The following is a 17,994-nucleotide window of genomic DNA, read 5'->3' as shown; positions in this document are numbered from 1 at the left end:
TATATCATTGTCAAATTTCTTTAGTGTCCTTTCACATGGAGCAGATTTAACCTTTTATTTTGTTTCACAACCTCGACATTTTTGAAAAGTTCAAGAATGGTAAAAACTCTTGTCTTGCAGAATGGCAAACCCCTTCTTTCCTGGGTTTCATTCTATTAGCACAGGTCTTTGGTAAACTTTTTGTTCCCCAGCTTGAGGTTGTACACACTTGTAGATCATGTAAATTCAGCCCTTCTGTCTTGGAACAGAACACGCCTAGGTTTTCAATTTTTTGTAGTTGATTATATTTCAACATATGAGTCTGGGTAGATAAGAACTCCCTTCTAAATATCCCAAGCATTTTTTCTTTCATTTAACATAACTGGCTACCTTAACACATTTGTGCATTAAGCTTATTTCCAGTTCTCTGCTTCCAGGTCTTATGGTCTAGTTTCCCATCCCCATGTCTTCCAAAACCCCAGTGTTAATCAGTAACCAGTTCTTGATTTCCCTTGAGCTGCTTGGCATCAGTCCAGCTCAGCACTCTAAGTCTGAGTTACACTTTACGGTTGGAATCTGAGAATTTGCTTTCAATCTGGTCTATGTTATATGGTAAAGAGGTTATTTATTACCCAACACTTCCACATCCATACAGCAGCTTGGGAGGAATTTCCTGAATAGAATATGTCTTCTAAACTTTCAGGAAGCCTTGGGTCAGTGTTGTTGGCCTCATGCTACTTCTTTTCCTTGGAACCAGCTAAGGATTTTACTCTTCGGGTGGATAGAATCTATCTCTACTCATCTGATAATATACTTTAACTGACTGAATATCCCTTTGCAGTGAAGTTAAATCTTCAGAAAAATAGGAAACTTAAAATTTGATGAGTACCACTGACTGAGAAAGAATGTCAGAGACATAGCTTCTATAAGAATGCTGAGGTAATTGAAATACACATCAAGGAATTTCTTTCAAGTATTTACTTTTTCATTTTCCAGATTCCCAAAGACAAGTATGTCATAATCAATGACTAATACCCAAATAAATAATTTCCTTCTTGGAATTTCATGATTATTTTCTAATAATCAGCTGGGAAAAAAGAAACAAAATGTAAGCGCTGAAGTTTGATGGGAAGAAAGTTATATGAGAAAGCCCAGACTATAAAAATGCCTAAATGTACAATGGTTTGCTGTTCAATGCTATTACACACACGCACACACACACACAATATTTTGAAGATTTTTAAAATGCAATTTGGGCTGGGTGTGGTGGTGCATACCTATAATCCCAACACTTGGGATGCTGAGGCAGGAGGATCACCATGAGTTCGAAGCCAGCCTATGCTATTGTCTTGGTTACTTTTTTCTCGTTGCTGGGACAAAATACTTGATACCCAAAATTAAGGAAGGAAAGGTTTATTTCGCTTACAGTTTGTGGAGGTTTCAGTCCGTATTTGGCAGATTATAAGGCAGAGTGGCACATGGCAGAGGGCTGCATCTCAGGGCGGCAGCACACAGCTAAGCAACAACCACACACCAGGGCGGAATGGGGGAGGAATGCCCCAAGCATTCTTTTCCTCTCCCTTACATATGCAAACTATCCACTCCCGGGTGGGTGCAGCTCTCACACCCATATTCAAACTCTAATAGCCTGCCCCTCAAGCCTGGCCGCTTGAAGCTTTGGGGGAACACACAGATTCAAACCATAACAGCTATATAATGAGTTTGAGAGCAGCCTGAACTAGATTGTGAGACCCCATCTCAAAAACAAACAAACACAAAATTTATCTGAATGATAATTATAGGTATGATCTTAAATTTCCTTAATATTTTACTATAACGAATGTTATACTCTTAGGAACCGTAAAATATAGAATTTCTTTTTTTTTTTGATAGCATGAACATAAAACTTTAGGACAGAAAAAAATAATTGGCATTTTGAAAAAGAAGAATGTTATTTTGTTGTTAGGACTTCTCTCCCAAATTGTCAGTTGGATTTAGAAAGCTCCTATTTAAAAAACAAAACAAACCAGCTATTGCTTGTACAAATTTGGAAATGGTATCCCGCAAAATGAGCTGTCAACAACTCGCCAGCCCTGGCGGTTCTGCCAAGCTTGTTATATGAGTTTGCTGAAAACAATGCCTGTTATAGGTGCTCAATTATGATTTCCATGGGTTGCCAAAATATAACCTTAAGCTATTGCTGAGCATTCTGAATTTAGGGAAATGTAAGGTTTTACTTTTCTATGAAGAAGAACAGTTTGTTGTTGCTGCTGTGTTAGTTCACTTGTGGATTATAATGTCCTGCAGGTGTCCAGAGACAGCTCCTATTTCCCTTTGTCTCCAAACTCTAGAGGTGTTCTTACTCCTCTGCTCTGAACTGGAAGCAAACAGAATTGGTAGGGACCAAATTTGTGCAGCTCTATACATTCATATATTGATGTCCTAACTCTCAGTAGCTCGAATTGTTGCCATATTTGGACCTTAAGTTTATAAAGCAGTGATAAAGTTAAAATGAAATTTTTAGTGTGGTCTCTAGCCAAATCCAACTGGTGTCTTGGTCAGAAGAGCACTTTTAGACACCAGACCTGCACCCGTAGAGGGGGAAGACCACATGAGCAGACAGCTGGAAATCTGCAAGAGAGCTGAGGAGAGATGCGTCAGCAGAAACTAAAAGGTGGACACCTTGGTCTTGGACTTCCAGCCTCCACTGCTGTGAAGGAAGGTAGTTTATTCCAGCTCCCTGTCTGGCATTTTGTTATGGTAGCGCTGGCAGACTCGTGCACAGGGCAATCACTCCTCCTCTTCAGTCTCTACAGGAATAAATGCAAATCAGTGCCAGAGTTCATTTTCTTTATTGACGTCAAAGACCTGGTCAGGACAAGATTGTATCCATTAAACATTGAATCACTGATGCTTTTGAGAATGCAAAAAGTGTAGGCTCTCAAGAACAGTTTTAAGTCTTAGAGATAAACTTGTAATGAATAAAGAGTATGATAAATATGAATTCACACTTCATTTTTCATTCTATTTCTCAATGCAAAGTATTGAGAAAATGGGTAGTTTATCAAAAGAAAAACACAATTAGTTTTTTGCTCTTCAGGCCAGTCAAACCACCAGCATGTTATATTACTTGTTAAGTCTTTGTTTTGTCCTTGTTGTCATGCATAAACAGCTATGGGGGCTGCAGGTGGGGAAGTGATATTGCCCCGTCATGGTTATGGCTTGTGTTTAGATGTCCCCCCAAAACCTCATTTGGTTATAGTGGGGCCTTTTCAGCAGTGGATGGATCTGGAGTGTGTGACCCTGGATTTATTCACAGCACGATGCTAGGATCAAGGGCACTAGGATTAAGGGTGTGAGTGCTACCTGCCCTAAGTAGCCTTGATAAGATAAAAGGGTTAGAAAGAACAGTGGTCATTCTTTGTTGCTTTGTTTCCTCCTGTCTGCCATGAACTGTTTCTCCTCTGTGATGTCCCTCTTCCATGCTACCCTGCCTTTGAGCCAGCTAATTATGGACCGAAACCTCCACAAACTGTGAGCTAAATAAACTTGTCCTCTCTTGTGGGCAGTAGGTCTCAGCAACAAGGAAAGTAACTAAGACAACAAGTCAACCAAGAAACAGAAACACTTGTTTTGGAAATTATTAAACTGAGAAGTAAACTTTTGTAAAATAAAAACAGTGAAATCTTGTATTTCTTTGTGAAGCTGATTTTGATTGCAAATATTTTCTGAAACTGGAAATATTTCATGTTTATATGAAATACTAACATAGTATATAAACATGTATGTACTAAAAATACATTAGCAATGTGGCTGTTCCTCATCTAGCTCCTCCTACAGCAGTTTCTTTTGTTCTTTGCTCTCTTTCTCTTTAAAGACCAGCACAGGTGTTGATAAACAAACATACAAATTATAGTGCTGTCACAAAGGTTCAAAAGACAAAGTTTTCCCCTTTGCAAAAGGACATTTCAAAGCTATTTATAAAGGTAACTATCACAAAACAATTCTATTAAAAATGGCATCTAAATTTTCTATTTGATGACTTGTATTTTTAAATTTTTTCCAATTTTGTTATCACTTTTCAGCTTTGTGCCTGTGTTTTCAATTTATCCCTTCTATAGCTACTTGAGAGGTTTTCACAGGCAAGTCAATGTGTTCACAGTAATATTTATCCTGTCCCCTCAGCCTGCTGCTCACGTTTTCCTCCCAGAGAGAGGTACCACCTTCCACTCCGTGCTGAAGCTGCTCTCACTGCCCACCTTACGCCACTTACTTCCTCCTTCCCATGGCTGCTCTCCAAGGGAGGCTACTGTCACCTTCCACTCTGGTTGCTGCCTAAGCATCCCTGGTCCACCTTCTCCAGATTGCTCTTCGTGACCACCAGTTTGTTATTTTTATAATAAATCTGATGACACCTAAAATCCTTCAACAGCTACCAGCTGCTCTTGGCAATGCCTACAATTTCTAACCTTATTTTTGGATACCTTTTTGGTCTCTGCTCCTTTTTGAGGAATTGAACATGATATCACTCTGCTTCATGATCTCTCTCATCTGTACTTCTGTGTATATTTTGTTCTAACTTATCTGTGATTTTTTTGTTTCAAATAATTATTTTTATTAGTACATGCAAGCAGCACATAATGATTACATTCCCCATGGGGAGTTGGCACATGGTCATAACATATCTTAATTGTTTTTTCTTCTTCTTCCTGTCTTCCCTACCTATATCTTTACAGTTATTATTATTATTTTAGTTTACCAGTCTGAAAGTATCAGAGGGCAGAGACAATCTTTATGTTGTTCATCATGGGAAGTGTATGGAACCTAGCATGTACCAGACATTTACTAAATGATTAGTAGGTATTTGTTAAATAGATGAGTAAAAAGCAATTACAAAACAAAAAAACCTATTTCTACTGGGTTCTTGTTTTGTCTGTTAACATTTTAGTACAGTAATGGTAGTTCAAATGTGCTAGAACATTCTAGAAGTTCCCTTAGGTGAGCCTTTCTCTTATTCCTTATATGACTTTCAAGGACAGTTTTCAGGCAGGGAAAAGAATGTTAAATGGTACTGATTTCAAATGGATCAAAACATTGACTCATTAGCCATTCCCATTACTTAATAATAGAAAAAATACGTGGCATGACTCACCACCCTTCCTGGTATAAATTCTTTTCCACAGTGGTTTCCAATTACTCAAGAGAGGTTGGGCCTTTTTTTCAGGTGACACATATAGAAAGTGAGGGGTGCTTTAATTTCCTCAAAAAAATTGGTAGAGATTGAAAAATGAAATTCTTAAGTAAACAGATGGGAAATTGCCGACTTGTTGACCTTGGTCAAGGATTTTGTAGGGAGAGTTCAGATATACACCTCATACTTTTCTGTCAGAAACTGCTGGGATCCTTCCAGAGGAGTAGGAAGTTACTATCTGACAGACCATGCTGGAGGAAAGAGCACCTTTATTGTTTTGACATTTATATGCAGGTCCATTCTTTTAAGATAGCCCTTGCACACTACACAGCTGTGTCCAAGCGGGGGAGACTGTTAATGACAGTATCAGCTGTGGACTGCTTCTGCAGACCACACCTAATTCTTGTATACTGATTAAATATTTAAGAACATAAGGCTTTGTAATTAAAGACAATGTACACAGCAAACCTTGCCAATCTAAATCAAAAGGTCTTTAAAATGCTAGACATGTCTAAGACTTTAGGCTAATCATTCACCACTGGAATGACAAAAATAAACTAATCTTCTAAATTGAAATTAGTTCTTTTACTTTCAAGGTTTCATTCCCAAAGAACACAATGGAGGACTTGTGGAGCCCAATAAAAGCAGATGCTATAAGAAAGCCAGGAGCCAACATCTTGACAAACCGAATGGGTTGTGTTTGGTGCCTGCAGAGAAACTGTTACTCCTTTTACTCTTCCTAGAGGACATGAAGAACAAGTGGACTTGTCTGCAAAAGGTTCTGTACTCTGGGAATTTTCACTGTTGTGGGATTTCCTGCTTTGTAAAGCCTGCTCAGTCCCACGTCAGTCTCTCTTTCACCACTGACCCACATCTCAGAACCCAAAGAAACAAATTCTGGTGACATAGCTAATTCACAGCACTAGCCATGCTTTATTCAGCATTTCTATGTTGTCTTACTATGTCGTATTTTAAAAATGGGTGGGCTAATATTTGATTTCAAGTTACCTTAGGAAGGCACACATGTCAAAACATGATTTTTTTTAAAAAAAAAGTATTAAAATTATCACTAAGGTACAGTCAGAATATTGGACATGAATAAGCATGAGAAGTGATCTTCATTCTTGTTCTCCAGTAAAAGGGATTTATTTCTAAGGTCATTACAAAATAGAATGCAAGAAGTCTATGAGTCTTACTTCAGCCAGGATGATTGTGTTGAAACCTCAGAATAACTAGAGATCATTGTCTCTAGAAGAAAACATTTCAGATTACTTGAAGTCAAATCCTCCTAAAACTTGAAATTGTTATCAAATAAACAGGCTACTCATTCTATTGGTGATCCAAAAGTGCAAAGTATGGGTGTGTGAAAGTCTCAGGCAGGACTGGCTTACACGGTAAGATCTTACCCACTTCCCTTATGCTAAAGTGGTTTCTGTGGCAATTCAACTATTTTCCCTGGTAAGAAGCTCTTTTTATCTTTAACACATTGTAGGATATGTTGTGTTTTAAAGCTTTACTTCTCTCCCTCCTTCTCTTTGTTCCTCCTGCCCTTCCTTCCTCCCTCACTCCCTTCCTTCCTCCCTCACTCCCTTCCTTCCTCCCTACCTTCCCTTCTTCTTTCCTCCCTCCTTCCCTCTTTCCTTCCTTCCTCCCCTCCCTCCCCCACTTCCTTTCTTTTAATTTTGGCCCACTCCTATCATGGGAAAAAGAGACAAACCAGAGCTTCTAACGCATCTAATTGATTCGTTCCTTCTTTTACCAAAAATTAGTATTTTAGCACCCTTCTATTGATAGTATGTTGAGCCTTAATTTGCCCAGATTCAGCCAGTACACCTCACCAGTGAGGTGTCAGGCTGCTAGCCATTGGTAGAGGAGGGCATGGGCAGTGCTGTGGGACTTGCATACATCTTCCTTCACACTACTGACATGAATGATGCCTATTTAAACCTCAGTATGTATGTTCTTAATAACTAGTTATTTGAAAGATGTACATCAATAGTATGGTAATATTAAGATTCATCAACCAAATATCCCAGTAATCTTTAGCCCAACAACCCTTGGTAACTAAGCAAATAATCCTCAGTAGATTAAACTGAAAATGATAAAACTAAACTAACACCCATTTATACTTACAAAGAGAAAAAAGCAACAATTTGAAAACTAAAACAACTCACAAGATTGGTGAAGTTCTGAGAACAAGGCATTCCAGCTGTTTACATTCATTCATGACAGTAGTTCTCCGATTTTCCCAAGTGTTGCATTTGAAGGATTATATATACAGTACTTTTTTTCTTTTAATTCTAACAATGTGGTGAGATAAACAAAGTTTATCTTATGAACTTTAAGAACAATCAATAATAGCTCATCTTGTATTTAGTAAAAAAATTTAGTTCTCCTTAAAAAGGATTAAATATGGAGGTGTTTATTGGTTGTAAAAGGAAGAAAGACCTTGTGTTTTGGATTTGTTGAAGGCCCTCACCGGGTGGTTTTCCCAGAATCTCCTGATTCTGCACCACCCCTCAGGAAGCCTTGTCATGCCCAGAGGACACTTGTGGCACCCCGTGCTGCGAGGGAAGGGTTAGGAGCCTTAAAGAACAGACATTCCCTGTGCACATGGTTGGGCATCCTTCAAATACAGGGGACCTGCCTTGAGGCACCAGTCTCATGTCAACTTTGGACCAGATGGCTGCTGAGGTTCCCGTGAGTCCATTTATGACTGACTGGGAGATTATAGTTGACATTTCTGCTCAGAGTTGGAACTGCACACTTTATTTCAATAGTTGTATTCTTGTTCTGAGAACAGCACCATTAATGACTTATTGGCTTGTAGACTATGTTTCTGAACTGGTTGTATGAGGGGTGACTTGCTTTTATATTAATCATAAATTTGGGATGGGTTTTAATAGATTTTTAAAAGTGAATACTGTTATTGACTTCTTTCTGAGTGACTATTTAATCCTTCACATGGCTCTTCCAGTAAACACTTGATGAAGTAACACTAATTTTTAGTTTTCTGAAAGTATCAAAATCTCATCAGAGAGCTTAACATTTCCGATACGGGGTTCTTGTCAAGGGATCCAGATTATCTTAATGATCAGCTCAGATGCTTGTTCTCTCATTAAAAACATTTCATTAAAAAAAAAAAAACCTTTTATTGTTTGCTTGGAAAAAAGTTTAGATTCGAAGACCTGGCACCAATACAACCTCATTTATCTTAATACAGGTGGTGAAAATAGGCTGTTTCATAAGAGACGCTATGACTTCCTGGATATTTGTTTCCAAGAGTGACCCTGCGTGGAGGACAGTGTCCTCACATGGGTCAGGAGAAGAGGAAGGTGTAATCTGGTGCTCCTGGGTTCTAGAGAGCCCTCAGGACACCCATCTATCACAAAGTGCAACAGATTTTTAAATATAGACTTGGATTTCACCTTGATTAGGAAGACAGTGTCTAAATCAAACAGTATCCAAAATCTGCATTGCAGTATCTCCATTCTTGGGCTAGTGAAATTCCATGTGCAAAGTGATCAGAAAGAGCTCTCCTCAATGAAAGATTTGGGGAATTTTGGAAAGAGTAAGCAAAACATGTTTAATTTACATGAATACCCAGTGAAGAGAGCATTAGAATGGGAGTTTTGAAACAAAATTTTTCCACATTATTTCTGCTTCCTTAGTGAACGTTGCTTGTTGCTTTTATAAATAATACTTCCTCCAGCTGGCACGTTTCAACAGGATCCTTTCAACAGGATTTCATGGGACACTGAGCAATTCCGGTACCTCTCTCAATCAAAACTAAAGGTTGTATTATTTCCTCTATCATTTTTCTTTCTAGTGGCTGGGAAAGGGGTTGTTGATATTATTGTTAATGTTTCAAGGGAAAGCATAGCTGCTAATTTTTTAGGTGAAGCACATCTTTCAACCTTGGTCACGTCCTTGGAAAAACAAACCAGATTTCAAAAGATAAGGGTGAGGAGAATAACTCCGGTCTTCCTTTAGTTTGCTCTCATTTCCTTTCCTGAATATGCCGCATTGTTAGGACCTTGCTCCTAGGTGGAGGTGCATCCATAGCTGAGGGCAGTCTCACTTGCCTGGGTGACATAAGGACTGGACATTGGAAATGCCCATGATTTCCATCGTCAGAGAACAAATGGGTCAGTTGGCAACTAAAGGTCAAATCAATAATGACTCTTTTGTGTGTGGGCACTGTCGGAACAGAAAACCTTTCACCAATTTTAATAAAACCTCTGACACATGATTGTAGACAAGCATTGGGGAAAATCTTGTGACCTCTTTGGAATATATAAGGATTCTCAAGGTGGCACTAGAGGTCACAGAGAGAATGGAGATTCAAGGAGAGTCTTTCCAAGAACAGAAGTCCTGCAAATCCACAGTGGCTTCTCAGAAGTAAGGCAAGACTCCAACAAGGCTTGAGAATAGAAACTTATTTGTTAGTTGAGGGGACATTTGGCTTAGACAGCTTAGCAACCGTTAGTCTATATCATGGAGAAAGGGAGAGTCATTAGTAAAATAGACTTCAGTGTGGGGACTTGAATCGGTAAAATAAGTGGAGAGGGAACATGCGAGTACATGTAACAAGTGTCGGTCAATAACGTAACACGGTAGAGAATTCCAGATGATCCCAAAGTAAATGGATGAACCTGGCACTTGGCAAACAGGACTCTCTGACAAAGACTGGGCAGATGGCAGAGGAAAGAAGCATGTTTTCAAACAGCCCCAGGCTCTGTCAACATTAGCTGTACCCACAAAGTGGAAAAGATGGACTTTACCCATATAGAATGTGGGAGAGACAGTTGTACAATAAGATTACTATCACTGCATTGTTGTTAGCAAGCACTCAGACAAGCAAAATCAATAGAGCACAGAAGCACCTCTAAGGAAGGGCCAGGTTTGCCTGGATTACCCTCTTGCAATGGAGAACTGAAAGGCAGGATCATTGTCCTTGAAGAGTAATTTGGTATTTTGCTGAATTTTAGGTCACTGGCTTCTTCTCCATCTGGAAGTCTTGCCTTCAGGCCCACCACCACAGGCAAGTATCCCACCCACAGTGCTGACATAGTTTAACTGTGAAGTTAGGTGTCATTCATGGTGCCTCAGGGGCTTGGGCACAGCCTGTGACTCTGCAGCGACAGCACCTCAGGGTGACAGCCCACTTATCAGAGTTCTTCCTCTGCAGGGAGCTGGACTCTGGAAGAGCCTCGGGGAGCACAACCTCCTGTAGATCACCCCTGAGCACCAGGTCATCCCTGCTGATGTGGACTTCCCAGGGAGCCCTTCCTGATCACTCCAGAGAAAAAACCCTTTCACATTTTTAAAGTCCTTTTCACCATCGGATTTTTATGTACTTACTCGTTTACTTGTTTATTCTTTCTTGCCCTACCAGAATGTATGTATCATAAGGTCAGGGACTGTGTCTCTTTAGTTTCCTGCTATATCTCCCCATCGACATCCTATAAATATCAGAGAAATTGAATGAATATTTGAGAACTGAATGGATAAGGCCTTAAGGAAAGCTTTTTAACACTTTCTAGCCTTTCTCTTTCCTGAAAGAAATCTGAACTAAAAGGAAAACAACAGACAGGCTCATTAGTGTACCCAAGAGGGTGTGAAAGACCCTTTGTTCCAATAAGAACAAGCAGTTCTCAGCACTTCCTGATTATTCGTCTAAGGCAGAACCCTTCTAACCCCAAGATGCTGTCCCTGGAGTCTCAATGACAAGTTCTTGGTACTTAGGGAAACAAAAAACCAGGAGGATTGATTCAAAAGCGGCTCAGGAAAACAGCAGAGGTCAATGATTACTGACTTGTGCCTAAATTCTATTTTCTTTAGATTTTCCCTTTGCTGTACCTCAATTTCACTGTTTGAAATGAGGGTGGCCAATAGAGCTTGTGAAGTATTGGTTATCTTTATGAGTAAATTGTATGGAAAGGTTCATAACTGCCTGTATTTCTTTAACTCTTCTGTTCCACAGTCTCTGGGTACCATCTTGTATTGCAGGGCTTTCATGACATCTGCAGTCAAGCTGCCACCAAGGATATAGTCACCAACTAAGAAAGACATGTCAGGACCACATGAAGTGGGACTTGATTGCCCAAATTCCCTTTATCTTTGTAATTGAATTGCAGATACCAAGGACATCTGAGCTGGGGTTTAAGACTTCCTCAAGATGCCTGGGAAAGCCCTCAGTTTCAACGTTGATCAAATGGATATAAGACCACAAAACCCATGAAAATCTAGTTGTGCAATCTGAGAGTGGTGTCCATGTTAAAGATCTTTTGGGTCTTTGGCAAAAATTCATGAGACTCTTAGAAAGGTAAGCTCTCCAACTTCTTGTCAAATTTGGATCAAAGCAAGGGAGTGAGATAACTTTTTGGTTTCCTGAAAGAATCTGTTCCTTAAATGAGTTTCTTCATCAATGCCAAAATGTTCCACAGAGGTCATAGCACCTTCCACTTACCTCTGTTAGGGACAGCCTGGGACCATCTCAGACAAGCTTGGGAAAGTCACTTGTTAACATTTCAGGAAAGTTGAGAGCTGGTCCATCTAACATTAGTAGCTTTAAAAGTGCCATGGTGGGAGGGAGTATTTAAAACACTATACACAGGCAAACAGTATAAACAATGAGGGCTCCTCCCTCATCCCTCAGGAGCTGGTTTTTAAGGACATTACTAGTCATTAGTCATCCCTCAATATGACTATGAGAATCTGACCATCTGAACTCACAGTGCATTGCATGTGTGTGTGTGTGTGTGTGTGTGTGTGTGTGCGTGTGTGTGTTTGTAGTGAAATAGTGTATGGGAATAGGAAGGAGAAAAAGATGTTTGCAAAATGCTTTGTTAGCCAGATGGGGACCATAGGGCACAGAAAGATGGGATGTGGAGTTTAAAAGTCCAAATATTTTTACCAGGTGTGGTGGTGCAAGCTTGTGTCCTAGCACTTGGAGACTGAGGCAGAAGGGTCATCTTAAGTTCAGACCAGCCTGAACTACATAAGTGAGACCTTGCCTCAAAAAACAAAACAAAACTAAATAAAAAATTGAAGACCAAAACCAAAGACAAATCCAGACATTTTTACATTAAAAATATAATTAGACTAAAATAATCCTTGATTCCAGGCGCGATGATGCATAGCTGTAATCCCAGCACTCGGGAGACTGAGGCAGGAGGATCGTTGTGAGTTCAAGACCAACTTGGGCTACAAAGGCTACCTTGAGCTCAAGGCCAGCCTGAACTGCATAGTGAGACTCTGTCTTAAAAGGACAAAAAATATAATAATAATCCTTGATATAATCTTCAGTAGTTTGAGAGCACATCATTTAAAGGAATGAGTTACAAATCTTTCCATGACTTATTGATGAGGGGAACAGCTGATATGTGTATTTGGAAAATGATACAGATAGATTACATTTTTGTAAAAACAAAAAAATATAACTTAAAAGAAATAACATGTATATGCATTTTTCTATTATAGTGCATAGAAACTGCAAGTTGTTAAAATAAGGGGTGAGCAAATAAAATGGAGGGGAATGACATTTTAAATTCATATTACTTACATTTCTGACCTTTTGTCAAGTATCCCTTGTTTTCATTTTGGGTTTGCAGAGCAAATAGTTTTAAAGAATGACTTATTTAGAGCAGTAATATGAATGAAATATTGTAGGTGTACATGAAAAGTTTTGAGAGAAATTAGAATTCATTCAGTCCTACACACCAAATTTCACAGCAGTATCTGCTCAAAACCGGAACATTTAGAAATAACACAACTCTGAATAGAGTATAAAGATGAACTGCTAATTTAAAAATATTAGGGGGATGTGGTTGTGTGTGCCTGCTCATGCTTTAAATACTGTACTTTGTGAAAACAGCGGAGGATGAAAGGATCCTAGAAAATGGAGACTATGGCTGCCTATTGGGGTAAAAGTACCTTATAGACAAAGGAATATTCATTTGTGCTTGGAGCAGAGCCTAAATGTGTTTGTGCCTGTTCCTGATGGCTCTACAGCAGCCGCTAAATTTCCCTGTGGTTTATTTTATAGCACTTGTGGTGGGGAAACAAGGAAAGATCAACTTCTTTGTGAAAGGATCTAATAAGCCATCATTCAATTTCTACTCTACACAGTAGGCCCCTCCCCCACCCATGGAAACATGTCTCAGCACTCCCAGTGGACACCTGAAGTGACTTATAGTACAAATCCCACGCATGCCACATTTGTTCCTGTACATATATGCATACATGTGATAAGTGTAATTGGCAAATTAGGTCTAGTAGAAGCTTACCAATAACTAATAATAAAATACCCAGCCCCAAGTTCTTTTAAGGATATGACAGAAGTACAAGAAGTCAATGTTAGTTTGCATACTAGTACTGGCATAGTTCATGCTCTTCCTGTTTTCAGTGCCTATTTGTTTTAAAGACAATAGAGGATCTTTACGTAGGACCATGGACCAGGCCCTTCTGCATGAGTACCGCTGAGATTAGTATGAGAAGACAGGTTTGAAACATGTTACAAAACTAGAATTAATGTCAACAGCTAATAGCCATACTAAAAAGCCAACACAGGCTTTTGCTTTGCTTATATTGTGCTAGTCCATAACACAGAGGAGTAGGGTAATTATTGCTTGCTTTAAGCGGAGGGCAGCAAGGAGATGCTATGGCCTGAAAAATCCCAGCGCTGTAATTCACACTGGTTGTTGAGGACACTTTAATGGCAGTAGCCAGCTACAAAATATACGATGTGCCTGTGGTGTTTTAGTTCGCAAAGCTTCCCTCTAGTACATTTCAGGCTATTTCACCTTTCCTTGCTTCTGCATGCTGCTTCCTTTGTCTGGATCACCCTCACTCTCATCCCATCTCACTTGGATAACTCCTCCCTATTACTTAATAGTAAACCCGGGTATCACTGCACACAGGAAAGCTTCCTAAGCATTCCCTGCCTCTAGCCTGGATGGGGTGGTGTATCGGTGTTACCATGGTAATTTCTGACTACTCCCATCATAGCACTTGGCACAGTGTGCTGTATCACTTATGTATGGCTTATCTCTTCCTTATGGCCATGGTTCCACACTTCAGTTGCACATTAAAATGTTCTGAGGAAAATTTAAAAGTCCTGTCTGCATTCCAGATCGATAAAATCAGGCTTTCTGCTAGTCAGACTCAGGGTTTAGTATGTGCAGATGATTCCAACTTGATGTCAATGTGTAGTCAACGCAAGGACGCATTGCACGAGTGGCAAAGCATTAGAGGGTGGTGATTGGACTTTCAGTATACTGACCCAATGTGTAAGCCTGTCTGATGGTCAAATTGTGCTCAATTAATACATTTAAATAATTCAAAGTAGAGTATTTTAGTCTCTAAGCAACATTGATTAGTTGCAATTTACCTAGGATGTAAGCAGTTAAAGGGTAAAAAATGTACGAATAACATATTGCTAAAGACCATTAAGTCCACTGATTTTATAGCCAGGATTTGGGAGAAAGCCATGGTGTGTTTTTCATAGCTCATATTCTGAAAACTCTCCTGAGAGTGTTTTGTATCATTTTAATGAAAATTTTCTTAGACAAAATGATGACCTTTGGATTTGGACAAAATACTTTTGCAATGTTATTGAACAGGAGATTTATATGTGTAAGGACCGGATGCAGTGTTCACAGTAGTTCACAGTGGTTCACAGTGGTTCACAGGCCAGCTGCATCCAAATAAAAATATATGTTTTCACTTTCCATTGCAGATCTACACCTACATTATCTGGAAGGAAAATTCTGGAATTTACCTGCATCTTTTCTCTTTTATTTTGAAATAAAATATTAATACTTAAGTTGTGCAACTCAGTAATTTTTCGTATATTCACAAAGTTGTGCAATTATCACTGTTGTGCAATTCTAGGACATTTTTAATAATACACAAAAGAAATCTGTTCCCAGTAGCAGGCACTGCTTGTCTTTCCTACTCACAGGAGTCAGTGGAACAAGTAATCTATTCTGTATCTCTGTGGATTTACCTATGTTCTGGACATGCATATCCATGGAGTCATACAATATGTAGATTTTTAGTTTCTAGCTTTTTTTTTTTAACTTACCATAGTGTTTAATGCTCACCTATGCCATAGTAAAAATTAGAATTTCTTCTTTTTAACAGACTATCTTGCCAAGTTGGTCCCAAATTGCTGGTCTCAAGTGAACCTCTTGCCTCTGTCTCCTAAATAGCTGGGATTATAGACCTGTGCCACTGTGCCTGGTTTAAGAGCTATAATTCCTTTTTTTATTGGAGGGACATAGCTCTGTCACAAGAATTTTATATTTTTAATTTTTATTTGTACATGTTTGCAGTTCATGTAGTTTATAATTATCTTGGGCAATGGTTAATGTACATATTATAGCATGTTTCTTTCATTTTTTCTAAAATATCCTTCCCCTTCCTTCCCTCCCTCTCCTTCTGCATTTTCCCTATCCCCTTTTTCATATTTGTGGATATTGTTTGTCTTAGCTCATGTTAGTGCATAGAGTGTCCACAGTGATTGGGGTTGTTAGTTTCCACACATACATCTTTACTCCCCTCATTTCCGCTTCCCCTCCTCCTCACCCCTCACCCTTGTTTCCTTGAACCACTTCCTTACTGCAAGAGATCCCCACCCTTGTCCCTTTCTATTCATCCTTTATCATTGTCTTTGTTTGTACTTTGCCTCACTCAAGTGAGAGATACCATATGGTATTTAAGCTCATGTGTCTGGTTTATTTCACCCAACATCATATTTTCCAGGTGCATCCATTTGCCTACAAATACCTCAAATGTGTCATTCTTTATAGCCGTGTAGTATTCCATTATGCACAGGTACCACATTTTCTTCACCTGATTGTCTGTCGATGGGTATACAGGTTGCTTCCAGGAGTTAGCTATTATGCATTATGCTGCTATAAACATTGGTATGCAAGTATCACTGTAGTGTAATGACTTCAGCTCATTGGGGAAGGCACCTAGGAGGGGAATAGTTGAGTCACATGAAATTTCTAATTTCAGTTCTGTGAAAAATCTCCATACTGATTTCTATGATGGTGGTACTAGTTTTTGTTCCCACCAACAATATAGGAATATTACTTTTTCACCACAGCCACACCAGAATTTGTTATTGTTTAATTTCCTATGATTGCCATTCTTTCTGGAGTAAGATGGAACCTTAGCGTTGTTTTAATTTGCATTTCTCTAATGGCCAGAGGTGTTGGACATTTTTTCATAAATTTGTTGACCATTTGTATTTCTTCCTCCATGAAGTGTCTGTTCATCTCTCTTGCCCACTTCTGGGTTTTTCATTATAGGTGGTTTAATTTTTTTGAGTTCTTTGTATAGTCTAAATATTAGTCCTCTGTCTAAGGAATAGCTGGTAGAATTTTTTCCCCTTCTGTGGGTTGTCTCGTCATTCTAAAGACTGATGCTCTGGCTGTATAGAAGCTTTTTAGTTTAGTACAATCCTGTTTGTTGATTCTTGCTGCTATTTCTCATGCAACAGAGGTTCTGTTTAGAGAACCTTTTCTTACACCCATGTCTTCAAGTGTTTTAACTATCTTTATCTACCAGAAGGCTATGCTTCTGTTTCTGTTTCTGTTTCGATCCTTGACCCATGTTGATTTTAATTTAGTATATGGTGAAAGATAAGGGTCCATTTTCATTCTTCTGCAAACAGTCAGTTTTCCCAACACCACTTTTGAATAGGCTATCTTTCCTCCAGCAAGGCTTTTGGCCCCCTTATCAAAGATCAAATATTTGAATATGTCTGGGGAGGTTTCTGTATCCTCAGTTCTGTTCCATTGATCCATGTGTCTGTTTTTGTTTTAGTATCAGGCTGTTTTTGTAACTACTGCTTTGTAGTATATAGCTTGAAGTCAGGTATTGCTATACTGCTTGCTTTGTTCTGATTGCCTAAAATTACTCTTGCTATTCTGGGATGCTTCTGGCTCCATATATATTTTAAGATTGTTTTCTCTAGATCCACATTTTTATTGGGTCTGCATTAAATATGTAAAACAGTTTTTGGAATTATGACTATTTTGACAATATTGGTTCTTCCTATCCAGGAGCAGGGACATCTTTTCATTTTCTGATGTCTTCTTCAATCTACTTCTTCCTAATGCTGTAGGTCTCATTGTAGAGGTCTTTCACCTCCTTGGTTAGATTGATTCCTAAGCATTTCACTTTTCTTAACGCTACTGTGAATTGTATTGTTTTCATAATTTCCTTGTTATCCTGTTCATTGTTTGGTGTACACAAATACTAATGATTTTTGTATGTTGATCTTGTACCCAGCTACTTTGCTAAAGTCGGTTATTAATTCTAAGTGGTTTTTTTTTTTTTTGATGGAGCTCTTTGGGTCTTCTACGTAGAGTATCATGTCACCTGCAAATAATGATAGTTTGAATTCTTTCTTTCTTATATGTATCCTTTCCATTTCTTTCTCTTTCCTAATTGCTTTGGCTAATGTTTCAAATTCTATGTTGAATAGATGAGGTGATAGTGGAAAACATTGTCTTGTTCCTGATGTTAGAGGGAATGCTTTTCAATTTTTCCCCACTTAGTATGATACTTGCTATTGACTTGTCATAAATAGCCTACATCATAGTCAGTTATGATCCTTCTACACCTGTTTTCTTCAGGATTTTTATTGTGAAGAGGTATTGGATTTTGTTGAATGCCTTTTACATACACTGAACCATCCTTTAATCTCTGGGAAGAAACCTGCTTGATCATGATGTATCATCTTTTTGATAATGTGCTGCATTCTAATTGTTAATTGTTTGTTGAGGATTTTTGCACCTATGTTC

General features: G+C 38.8%; 1 protein-coding gene and 1 long non-coding RNA gene across 8 annotated transcripts in view; one reads left to right on the top strand and one right to left on the bottom strand.

The window, feature by feature from the left end:
* Positions 1–17,994, bottom strand: part of LOC102004923 (spindle pole body component 110-like) — a 192,153-nt gene that overhangs the window by 113,889 nt on the left and 60,270 nt on the right. The gene's annotated exons all lie outside the window — the stretch shown is intronic.
* LOC102004595 overlaps positions 1–17,994 on the top strand; it is a 39,950-nt gene that overhangs the window by 11,490 nt on the left and 10,466 nt on the right. Inside the window, exon 2 of the long non-coding RNA XR_001233209.1 lies at positions 11,311–11,498. This is a non-coding gene — a long non-coding RNA (uncharacterized LOC102004595). The remainder of the gene's footprint in view (positions 1–11,310; positions 11,499–17,994) is intronic.

Source organism: Chinchilla lanigera, unplaced genomic scaffold, assembly GCF_000276665.1.
Source record: "Chinchilla lanigera isolate Chin_1 unplaced genomic scaffold, ChiLan1.0 scaffold00014, whole genome shotgun sequence".
In the NCBI taxonomy this organism is placed as follows: Eukaryota; Metazoa; Chordata; class Mammalia; order Rodentia; family Chinchillidae; genus Chinchilla; species Chinchilla lanigera.
Note: the sequence above shows the minus strand (reverse complement) of the source record. Positions and strands in the feature narration are given on the sequence as shown.